Raw genomic sequence first — 11,682 nt, 5'->3', positions numbered from 1 at the left:
TGTGCAACAGTTGATAAATATAGTTATCCCCACATCCATTTGCAATTTTAAAATGCAGTTTTGCATATATATATATATTGGAAACAAAAGCTTTAGCATTATCCTCTGTTTTATTTCTCCTTCCACCACACACAAAATACTAAATTGTTTCATTAACCTAGAAGATATTTTATTGATTATTTTTCTGCAAATACATAAAATTTTAATTACTGACATTTCCAATGTATTTGTCTTTGGAAGATATACTCCAGACTTCTCGTTCTTTCTTTCTCTTCAACAAAGTATCATAGTGGATTATTTTGTATAAGTCTGAAGTAATATAATGTCCAAGGATCAAAAATAAGAGACAGCTAAGATTTAAATCAAGGCCTCTCAATGAGATACTGACTGCTAAAATTCCAGAATTACTTGTTAATTTATCTTAAAAAGGATAATTTATTGGAGACTTTTAGTATTTTATTCTGCCGTTTTCTGAAAATTGGCCTTATAGCTGAGCTAATTCATTTTCCTATTTCCATAAAACTGGGAAAAGAAAAATCAAAGTTAAAAGTTCCAGAAAAAGTTTTCTACTCATTATATCCTTTAAATTGTCTCTAACTAAGACTATACTTTCAGGGATCATTTCTGAGTATGTGACTAGATTGTCTCTAACTATTCTTCATGTCTATAGTGGCTTTATTGTTAGCTTGGACGGCATGGGATGACTTTTGTTGATTATCAACTTAAATAGGAAAAAAAAACAGTGGCTAACTGCGATACAAAAAAAGATGGAGTAATGGCAAATACATCCTAAAATATATTGAGCAATTTTCCTGAAAGTCAGCCAATGGAAATTTGGAATTTTTTTTTTTTTTAAGAGAGAGAGAGATTTTTTTTTTTAGTATTTATTTTTTAGTTATCGGCGGACACAACATCTTTGTATGTGGTGCTGAGGATCAAACTCGGGCCGCACTCATGCCAGGCGAGCATGCTACCGCTTGAGCCACATCCCCAGCCCCTAAATTTGGAATGTTATTTAATGTTTAAATACAGCCTCACCCACCATTCTTGTTCAGAGGTAAAATGTAACAAGTTCCACTAAAGTGACAGTATACTGAATACCTAGCTTAAGAAGAATTTTGAGGGAAAAAAAGAGTCCCTCATGAAAATTAGTACTCAGGAAAGACATACTATGGGAATATTAAGTAAATCTTCTATAGCAAAAGATGACTCCTTAATATTTAAAATTTGACTGTTTATGAGGCATATCACATAAGTATATGGAGTGTTGAGGGGTCTTTTGACATATCTCTCAACATGCTGTACTGTTATCAGGGTGTGACATCATTTTTTATAATAAACTTGTAAAATAAGAAAGTGATTATTTTAGGAACAACAATAACAAAAAAATCAAACAAAAGATTTAAACTTGAGGAAACCTAAATTTAAAAATGAATACAATTGTTTGTTGCTATAGTTGGCTATTAGAATGAAGTATTTAAGTCTCAAGTTTTTACAAGTTTGTGAAAACTACTGCATATTTCAACATGAGGTTGTAAGATTACCATATGGAACTTGCAGAGCACTAGGTTCATGTATGTACTCACATTGAAGGTATAAAAGATTAGAAATGTATTTTGTATAATGATGACCATCACCTTCCACCATCCTTGCTATTCCCCTTCCCCCTCCCTTTCCCTCCCACCCCTCTTCCCTATCTAGAGGTAATCTTCCTCCCATGCTCTCCCTCCCTACCCCATAATGAATGTAATGCATTCCACTATTGTCATGTATGTAAGAAATAAATAAAAAATATATAAATATAAAAAAAGGTTAGAAATGGAGATTTGAAGAATTTGGGGGGAAAGCTATTAGTGAACTGTGTGTCCCGTATGATTGATTCCCTTATTATTCCCAGAAAAATAGGCATTAAAAGAACTACTCTGGGAGCTTGACGTGCCATTACTCTTTAGACTATGGACTGAGTCTTAGCCAAGACAAATCAAAGGAAGCCCACTGTCAGTTATTGAATGACTGACTGGCTGTCCCTTATTGAACTAAGAGAATCTGATACACTGGGATGGCCTTTCCTTTCAGAATTTGCTGGGGGCAAAGAATGAGTGTTTCCTATCAACCAGATGAGAGGAATGAAAGAGGATCAGGTTAATAGCTTCTATCCTCTCCAAGAAGATTGCCTGAAAACATGATTTGACAGTAGAGAAGCTGGAGGTATATGATGAATGTCTAGGGCTGAGGATTTATACTGCCCTCTACTGCAGGAACTTTGAATAAATGATTCACAGGATCATTTTATCTCCAAAGAACTTCGAAAAACAGCTCATAGGAAAATACAACTTTAAATACCTGCCATGCCCAGAGAACAAGTCCAGTTCTCCTTGACAATGTCTGACAAGTAAAATCTTTCTCCTGATTCATCTTTTCTTCAAAACCTGCCATCACCACCTAGGATGGAAACAACATGTTAGTAAGGTAGGGGAAAAGAAAAAAGAAGCATTAGGAACCAAAATAGAAAAGGACGCTGACTCTTTCTTGAGCAGTTTCAACATAGAGAAGATTTGGTATACGTATAGTTGGAAGTTTTCACAATGATATGAAGATTGTTCATTTTTACATTAGAACTTTCATGTAGGAAACCAAAATGATCAGAGGGTACACTGAGAGTGACTAGAAAAATCAACAGTATCTGCCCTAACTGCAAATAAAACAAGAGAATAACTGGCCTCACAGATTGTTTAAATGTATAGCCATTTCTTAGTTGCACCTTGAGACCTTCTTATTCAGTATAATGTATTTAACTACTTATCTCTCTCCAAAGTCATCCATGTTCTGAGTATGAGACCAATTTGCTCCCATTTGTGGGCTCAACCTCATTCTAGCCCCAAGAATCATAAGACCCCTGCATCCCTACATAGTTCAATAGCTCAGGATCAACTTAACTGACTACTGGCTTCTCTTACCTTGTAACTTTTACCTTGTTTTAATGGCCAGCCCTTAAGACATTGTGTCGTTCCTTGGCAACAAGCAACCATCTTGTCTTTGAGCTCTGAGGTCCGCTTTTGATTTGGCCCTGAAAAATCAAAACTAGCCATTTCTTCTCGGGACCTGAGTTCCAGTCCTATTGGCTGGAGACTCATAACACATTGCCAGTCCACCTGCCAGCCAGCCCTCCCTATGGCTAGTTTCCAGAATTTCTCAAGCTGGATAGAGCTCATTCACAACCTTCCTGATGCCAAACTCCTGTCTGAACTCTTCTCTGTCCCTGGATCTATGCTCCATGTTTTTTCTGAGACAGACTGTTTTATATGTTGGGCCTCTTGATACTCTCCTTGCCTCTGAGAAGAAAAAGCCACACATGCTGTCCTATGCCAATGTGTCTGCTTCATCTCCTGGCCCAGGAGCCCCTAATGACCAGTCGATGATCAGCCTAGGCCCCTTCAGTCTGCTGTACTTTGGGTAAGGCCATGCCAAACATGTTCCTCAACTTAAGAAATATTTATTTAGTTAGTCCTCTTGTCTAGGTGTTTTGACGTTTTATGAAGAAACACCATTAATACAGGTTTAATTTTTTTTAAAAAAAATGTTTGATATATTTTTAAAATCTAATTCTCCATTAAATGTTCTCTATTTTTCTTCACCCAACACTCCTGAATGATAGTTACAGTGAGGAGAGGACTTTTCTGCAATCCAAAACCAATTTATCAGGACTTATGAAAATAAGCCTCTTCCAAGGCGTGACTGCTTCCTGACAGCAGTGCCACCTTATAGAACAGGTGTACCAATGTGTCTTGGGTTGATTGTGTACACTGGTTTGTAGAAATTGCATCATTATTTGTTATCTAAACCAACTTATCAACAAGAACAATATTTCCCTGATACCAAAGAGGTTGTCTAGAAAACAATCTTGGATTTACACAACAATACAAAGCGAATTCCTTTTGTTTCTTTGTTTCTTCTTGGGTTCCATAGATCCTATCTGTTGTCACTGCCCCATGACAGTTGTACAGTAAATCCTACAGCATAACTATACCCCATAATTCTGGGTTCCTTCCATGAAATATGGTATTTTAATATAAGTGCTAGAACAATATTAAATTTTAAAGTTTTGGTTTAGTTGCAAATGATGACAAAACCAACCAACAGTGATTTAAATAAGATAGATTATCATCATGATTAGTATAGTCACTTCATGATCATCAGCCAGACTTGAGATTTTTGCTTTGCCATTCTCTTGCATCTTTTGGGCAAGGTAGCTGCTCAGGTTCCAGCCATGAGGCCCACAGTTTAGGTAACACCCAGCAGGGAATAGGCACAAAGCACATGTTTTCCATTTAAGGACATTTTCTAGAACTCAAGACACTTTTGCTAAATCCCGTTTGCCAGAATTTAATGGCATGACCCCATCTATGTACAAAAGAAGCCTGAAAAATGTAGCTCTCATTCTGAGTAGCCACATGCCTGGGATAAATGTTGGGATTTTATTACTAGAGAATAAAGACAGAAAGATACTGAGGTGAACACGTGCTGTGTCTAACAAAATTTCCCTTTTACATTTTGGCAGAAGTCTGCTTTCCTAGAATTATATTTTAACATATCTATTTGCTTATAAAATACTATCTGATTTTTGGGTCTTATTTTACATTTTATTTAATAATCATGAACTTTCTTCACTAAACTCTGGCCTACCACCAATATTTCCCTTAAGCATATTTTTTTAGGTCAAGTCTTGAGGACTTTGTACAAATCTTATTCTCTTATCATACTGTACAATTATTAAGTAAGTGTTATTTAATTTTAATTCACCCATAACACTTAGTAGAAAAAATGTATGCAGAAAATGTTTATTAAATGAAAAATAAAATGTGTTGGCTTCATCTACGAGTTAAAGTTCCTTGGAATCAAAACCCACGACACAAGAAATGAAGAAACATATTTAGTTTCTAAATTCTTATATGCATTTTAAATTTAGTATGAAGCAAGAAGAAGCATTTCTTCTTGATACTGAATGAATAATTCACAAACTAATTCAGGATCAGTCTTGCCTCTTTTATGAGACTAACCACAGAATACATTACAAACCTCACATTTTATCCTCATAAAATGTGTATTTATTAGACATGTCATTTCTTCAGTATGATATATTAAATTTATAGACAAAATATTTTCTCAACAAAGAAAAAAGGTAGATTGCTATGAATTTGTACCAACCTGTTTGACATCAAATTTGAGCAACAGTTACAATAGATAACTGAACAGATAACTTGTGAATACTTCAGAGAGAATGTGGTAGTAATAAGAAGACATAAAAACAAGTTACAACAGATTAGATTTGCTTTCTGTTTGGATGGGTTTATCATAATGGAAAACCATGGAAACAGTTTGTCCCAATTATCTTTCTTTACAGTTTTTTGAAACTATATTCTTCCTTGTGTAACATGGAAGTGATGTAACAACAATAAGATAAATAAATAAAAAAGAAACAAATATTACCCTCCTCATAAAATCACTCCTTTTTATTTTTCCAAGTTCTCTTATTTATTGGTCTATTTAGCCACCAAACCTTTGTTTAAACACTTCCTCTGTGTTACATACAAAATGCTAAAATTGAAGAATTAATTTGATTCCACAGATATTCTTTGGAAAGGCTGGTGAAATATGAATTGAATGGTAATGGAAAAATCATTTTCCTATTTGTTAAAGCACACCTAGATCATGTGAATTATTGATTTAATATCAACCTAAAAGAAAAAAACAATAACTCAATCCTAGTTAATATACATATCAAAGTCTTTGATATTAAAGAAGTAATTCTCATCATGTGTGCAGGTATACAAATGAAACAAAATTTTAAGTGATAGGTGATAAAAACTAGAAGTTACTGCTACTCCTATTGTTTTGTATAAGTCTCAGGAATTGTGTTCATACTATTATGACAACTAATGCTTTTTTAAAAAAATATTTTTCTTTAGTTGTAGATAAACAGAATGCCTTTATTTAATTTATTTATTTTCATGTGGTGCTAAGGTTTGAACCCAGTGCCTTACATGTGCTAGCAAGTGCTCCATCACTGAGCTACAGTCTCAGCCCCCGCAACTAATGCTTTTAAAACAAAATTGGTTATATATCAACCATTGTGCCTAATTTTTTATCAATACTGAACAGAAATATTTGGGTGAGACCACCATTTTATAGATGAGGAAACTGAGGTAAAAATTACTTAGGTAACAAGATCCCAGATGATGATAATGAGTAAAACCAGGATTCCCGGTCTGGTCATAAAGTCTGTCTTGTTTTATTTTGTTTTTCCTATGTTTCTTATCTGAATACTAGGAAATTCTCTTTATATCTCAGTGCTTCTCCCAATCCTTACCTTACTGTGAAGTGTTCCTGCTATATCCTCATTATATTTATGGGTCTTTATAATTTAATACAAAAAGATGGGTTCAGCAGAGACTGTCATTCTTTTGTAATGACAGTCCTACTCTCCTAAATCTGCCATAAGTGACAATGAGGATCCATCTGGTTTTTTATAAGTTTTTGACTATTTGCCTTTTCAGACTGGTGACCTTGTTGCCTAGGCCCAATACATTCTTCCTTGGGAATTACACAATGGCATGGTTCCTGTCAATTTCTCTTTATAGACCTTTGCAGTCTTCATATCCAACTTTAGACTAGTGCTTTCTCTAAAATCTGAAAAATGAAATTATCTGGAAGACAGGGCGAATATTTACTAGTGCACTGATTTTTAGCAGAATTTAACTTTAGAAAATATCTGAACAGTTTAGAGTTTCTATTATGCATATCTTTTCTTTCTGGGACAGCTTTTTCATTTGACTTTGGCGGTACCTTCCAAACACCTTCTTTCTGATAGTCCCAGACCGTAGTTATTGCACTACATTGTCATCATTCATTTTTATTCTCATCAGGATGATGACATCCAGAGTTTGTTCCAAAGTTTTTAGAAAATCAGAATTAGTTTTGATATTTGAAAAATGATGGTTCAGTATCAGCCAAGTCCATAGCCATAACAAGGTGTTAAAGTCTGTAAACAAGTCAGATTGGCACCTGTTATTTTGCCAGAGAAATGTTAGAGTCTGTAAACAAGTCTGCACAGTGCCTGGCAAAATGCCAGAGGGAGTGGTTTGTGAAGTAACAAAAGCGAGCCATTAAGTGTGGAGATTCCTTATTGGTTGACTGCTGTATCTATTTTATGCTAATTAGATAGGCTGTGTAAAATGTATAAATACCGCTCTTATTCTACAATAAACGGCTCCCTCTCCTGCTATATCAACATACACAAGTTATTTGTCACCCCCTGGTTATTTTGCTGCAGCCGGACTGCGGCAACAAGGAAGAACTAGTTTCCGAAGCAACAGGAACCAAATTGCCCCTAAGAATTCAACTGCCTGGATTATTTATTTCTCAGATTTTTCAGTAAGGATAATAAAAAGTAAGTACACAGGAGCTATCCTATAGTTACAACAGCTGACGTTTGAAAGAAAAGTAGGGTTGCATTTAGAAGAAATAAATATTTTGAAGCATCACATCTGTGTATTATTCTTCCAATGTACTCCATCTTAATGATAAGGAAAAATATGTTTAAGGAAAAAGATGCTTTCTATATCATGCACAGGTTAGATGTCCTGTGGGTCATTTCCCAGCACCACAAAAAACAAAATTAAAGCACCTAATCAAAAAAGAAGAAGAAGAAGAAGAAGAAGAAGAGGAGGAGGAGGAGGAGGAGGAGGAGGAGGAGGAGTGGGGGGGGGAGGAGGTGATCCACTAACTGGGACCAAAAAGACATAAATTTCATGTGCCACTTAAATGTATGATGCCTTTCTACCATCTCTCAAGAATGAGGATTTTTTTAATGGTCCTTCTAAAGGTCCCTTAGAATGATCTCTAAGCACATCTTTCTTTCTCTTCAAGCACACACTTTCATTCCTTTAAATATGCTTTCTTCATAAGCAAAGCTGAATATTTGATGCTGAATATTTAACATTTCCTATTTAGCACACCTAAGGCATAGCCCTTAAATACTAGCCTTACAAATTACCCTCACCTATCATTCAAACTCTTAATACAAAATATATAGACTATGTAAGTTAATTTTTTATTATCCTCCTTTCCCCAGTGTACTAGGGCTCTACATTGGATGCAGAGTTCAGTGGTGCCACTATGTAAGTTACTTTTTATTATCCTCCTTTCCCCAGGGTACTAGGGTTCTACATTGGATGCAGAGTTCAGTGGTACCAACGACTTTAAAAACAGTTTCAATGATTTTAGCATTGCATGTTCTCCTTTGGATAGAAAGAAAACAAACAATGATGGCCCACAGCAGAGCTACTCAGAAACACCTCATACATAATCTATCCTAAAGAACATGGTTAAATTGAGTGTGGTGGTGCATGCCTGTAATCCCAGTGCCTAGGGAGGCTGTGGAAGGAGGATTGCAAGTTCAAGGCCAGCTTCAGCAATTTAGAGAGGCCTTAAATAACTTAGTGAGACCCTGTCTCAAAATAAAAAAAATAAAATGGTTGGGGACCAGTGGAAAAGTATCCCTGGGTTCAATCCCTAGCACCAGAAAGAAGGAGAGAGGGAGAGGGAGGGGGGAAGTGAAGGGGAAGGGGGAGATGGAGAGGGAGAGGGAAGAGAAAGAAAGAAAGAAAGAAAGAAAGAAAGAAAGAAAGAAAGAAAGGAAGGAAGGAAGGAAGGAAGGAAGGAAGGAAGGAAGGAGGGAAGGAGGGAAGGAGGGAAGGAGGGAAGGAGGGAAGGAGGGAAGGAGGGAAGGAGGGAAGGAGGGAAGGAGGGAAGGAGGGAAGGAGGGAAGGAGGGAGGGAAGGAAGGAAGGAGGGAGGGAAGGAGGGAAGGAAGGAAGAAAAGAAAAGAAAGAAAGTTGAATTGAGCGAAATGAAACCTATATCTTTCTGGACCTATGTATTTGAAATATAGGTAAACTATTAAGAATGTTTCCAATATATTGTAATATTTCATTTTTATACTGTCTTAAAGATGTAACACTTGCTTCATATGGAACTGATATTTAATTAAGGAGGTTTCAACTGCCTGTTTTTTTTTCCTCTGGTAACTCTCAGTTTATAATAAAATTTTTAAAGTGTGTTTGTTAATACATAGCAGGTACTTAATAAGTTGTGATCATTCTAGTAATTAGTTCCCCAACGTGATAATGAATAGTTAGTTCCTCTTAAAAAAAAGAATCATATACCACTAAGAGCCATATACCACTGAATTATTATGACTTAGACAATTAAAAGAAATAAATGACTGTTATCTCACTACTGATCTAAAAATTCAAAACATTAAGAACTTTATGAATGTCTCAGCTTATAGGTTCTAGTCTTCCTCTGAATTCCAGGGACTGGATATCATAACCTAAAATTATTGGGTAGCAAGCAGATATTTCTTCAATTCCTATTGATTATAAGAGAAAGTAAAGATCTAAAAAGCATATTCCAAACTTTTTACTAAAGAATACATCAATATAGAATTTATTCACCATTATCATAAATGCCTCCTATATCTGTCTTATTCCAGTAAATTTGATGTGCACTATTTTATAATTACTGAGGAAACAATAAAAGGAATGAACAAAAGTTAGGAACAATGACTTACAGCACTGCTATCACTGGTATGCAAAAAATATTAAGGAAGTCTGTTTTAATTTAATAATCCTAGTTATGTGCTCAACTAAGTTGAGGAAAGGGTTCCTGAAAAATGTTCAAATGGAGCCAAAGCTTTTTGGGGAGATTGTTTTTTGGGGATTGATTTTTGGGGGATTGTTGGAAATGGGGCTAATTAGCAAAGGTATGCTTTCCCACTTAAAATCATTTGTACTGGGGAGAGAGCAGGGAGTCATATAATGACTTATACTAATCTGTTGTTATGAGTGTTTCAAGGAAATGACGGGAGCAAATGTAAAAGACAGCCCTGTTTATTCACTTGAACTCCAAACTCTTGTTTTTCTGTGACTCAATTTTTGTCCATTGTATATTTATAGCTAAGTCATTCATTACTATATCCATTTGAAGAGTTTCACTGTGCATCAAGGATTGCGATGGACACAAGCAATATCTCCCTATTCTTCCTTGTTCACTCAAAATTTATAATAAAATAAAAGCTTTATGTTAAATACCAGACATAGGTGAAAGGTTTCAGGGGCAGTAGAAACAGGAAAATTTAACTTAGGAAGAAGCATTTGAGCTGGTGAAGAAGAGGAAAGAGAGAGAAAGATCATTCTAGCCCAAGGAAAACCAAGGGTAAAAGGCAGCCATATTCATGAAGATAATGTGGCAGGGGAGTTGACCACCAGCTGCTTGGCAGGTTTCAAGGCATAAAAAGTAGAGTGGAAGAAAATAAAGCCAGGAGAGGTAGGCTTAGAGAAAAAGGAATTCTGCAAACAGAATTTGTCATTTTAAAAATCATGCAATACTAGACACCCTGAATTTTTTTTAAAAAAAGAGGATTAAAATGATGCTTTGTATTTTTTTAATAAAAGACAGATTGAAAAGAGAAGAAGATGAATAAAAAGAAACTAATAAGCTAATTAGTTTTGTTTCCTATTTGGTGTCATGTTTAGACTCAGTAATATTTAAGGAAAGAGTAAATAGCTTCTAGAAAATTAAAAATATAGATATAGAGCTCACAAGACAGATGAAGGTATCTATATACCTCCATCCAGGTGGTTGGCAATGTCATTTTTCTGAAGTGCTTGGGCAGAGGAAAAAAATGCAGAGGGGGGCTTTAAATAACAATATTTGACAAGAAGTAAATGAGGGATCCAGAAGAATGGGGGAAAGTCAGGGTAATTTAAATTTCCATCATCCTGATAGAAATCAATTTTAGAAAAGAAACAAACAATGAACAAATGGCATGAAATGCATGGCAGGTCCAATAAGAAGAGTGTGGGTTTAGTCTTTGGAAGGCCACTTCTAACCATGAGGACAACAGCTTCAGCAGAGGACATGGAAGGAAGTACCCTGTGGAGAGGTAGAAATAGAAGGTGAAATGTGAGTGGAGGGAAAAGAAAAATGGGAATGTAGCTGAAGTGGAAGATGCTGTTAGGATTTTTTTTTTTTTTTAATGGTTAAAAACTAAATTTGTTTGTAAACTAGAAAAGAGAAAATTTGACATAGAATAATTGATGAACCAAATCCCAGAGCAGGGCCTTTCTCACCAAGGGATGGGATAAACTAACTTGGTTGAAAGATATTTTTAGAAGAAGGACATCTGAGCTTAAAAAATTATTTAAAATAGAAACAAGACAGGGGGCAGAATTGAACAATGGCAATTTATTCCTGCATCTGCCATGAGAAAGTTGATCTAAATTGCATCCCTAATCCTGATAAGAAGGGATAAAACACTCAATTTGAAAGCTCATCTTTTTCATTTTAATTATGTGTAGATTCACAGATTTTGGACTTGAAAGGGACTTAGAGGATTTCTTCAAGTTCATGTTAGGTCAGTGAGGCCTTGGAAGTGGAAGGAAATATCAGCACTTGGGGGCTCTTTTTCTGGATCCTGTGTCTAGGGATTGCAGCATTCAGGGGCTGGGGGTGGTGCTTCCTCCTCTCTGCTTTACTGCTGCTCCAATAGCTGCAGGGAGGGCCAGATGGTAGGTGGGAGAGGATGGGGGCTGAGAGCTGTCTGGATTCTACTCCTGAGTGC

At 35.7% G+C, this 11,682-nt stretch overlaps 1 pseudogene; it reads left to right on the top strand.

Moving 5' to 3' along the window:
• The first annotated feature begins 599 nt into the window (after positions 1 to 599).
• Positions 600 to 671, top strand: LOC143384380 (small nucleolar RNA U3; annotated as a pseudogene).
• Positions 672 to 11,682: the final 11,011 nt, after the last annotated feature.

This window comes from Callospermophilus lateralis, chromosome 1, assembly GCF_048772815.1.
Source record: "Callospermophilus lateralis isolate mCalLat2 chromosome 1, mCalLat2.hap1, whole genome shotgun sequence".
Lineage (NCBI taxonomy): Eukaryota > Metazoa > Chordata > Mammalia > Rodentia > Sciuridae > Callospermophilus > Callospermophilus lateralis.
Note: the sequence above shows the minus strand (reverse complement) of the source record. Positions and strands in the feature narration are given on the sequence as shown.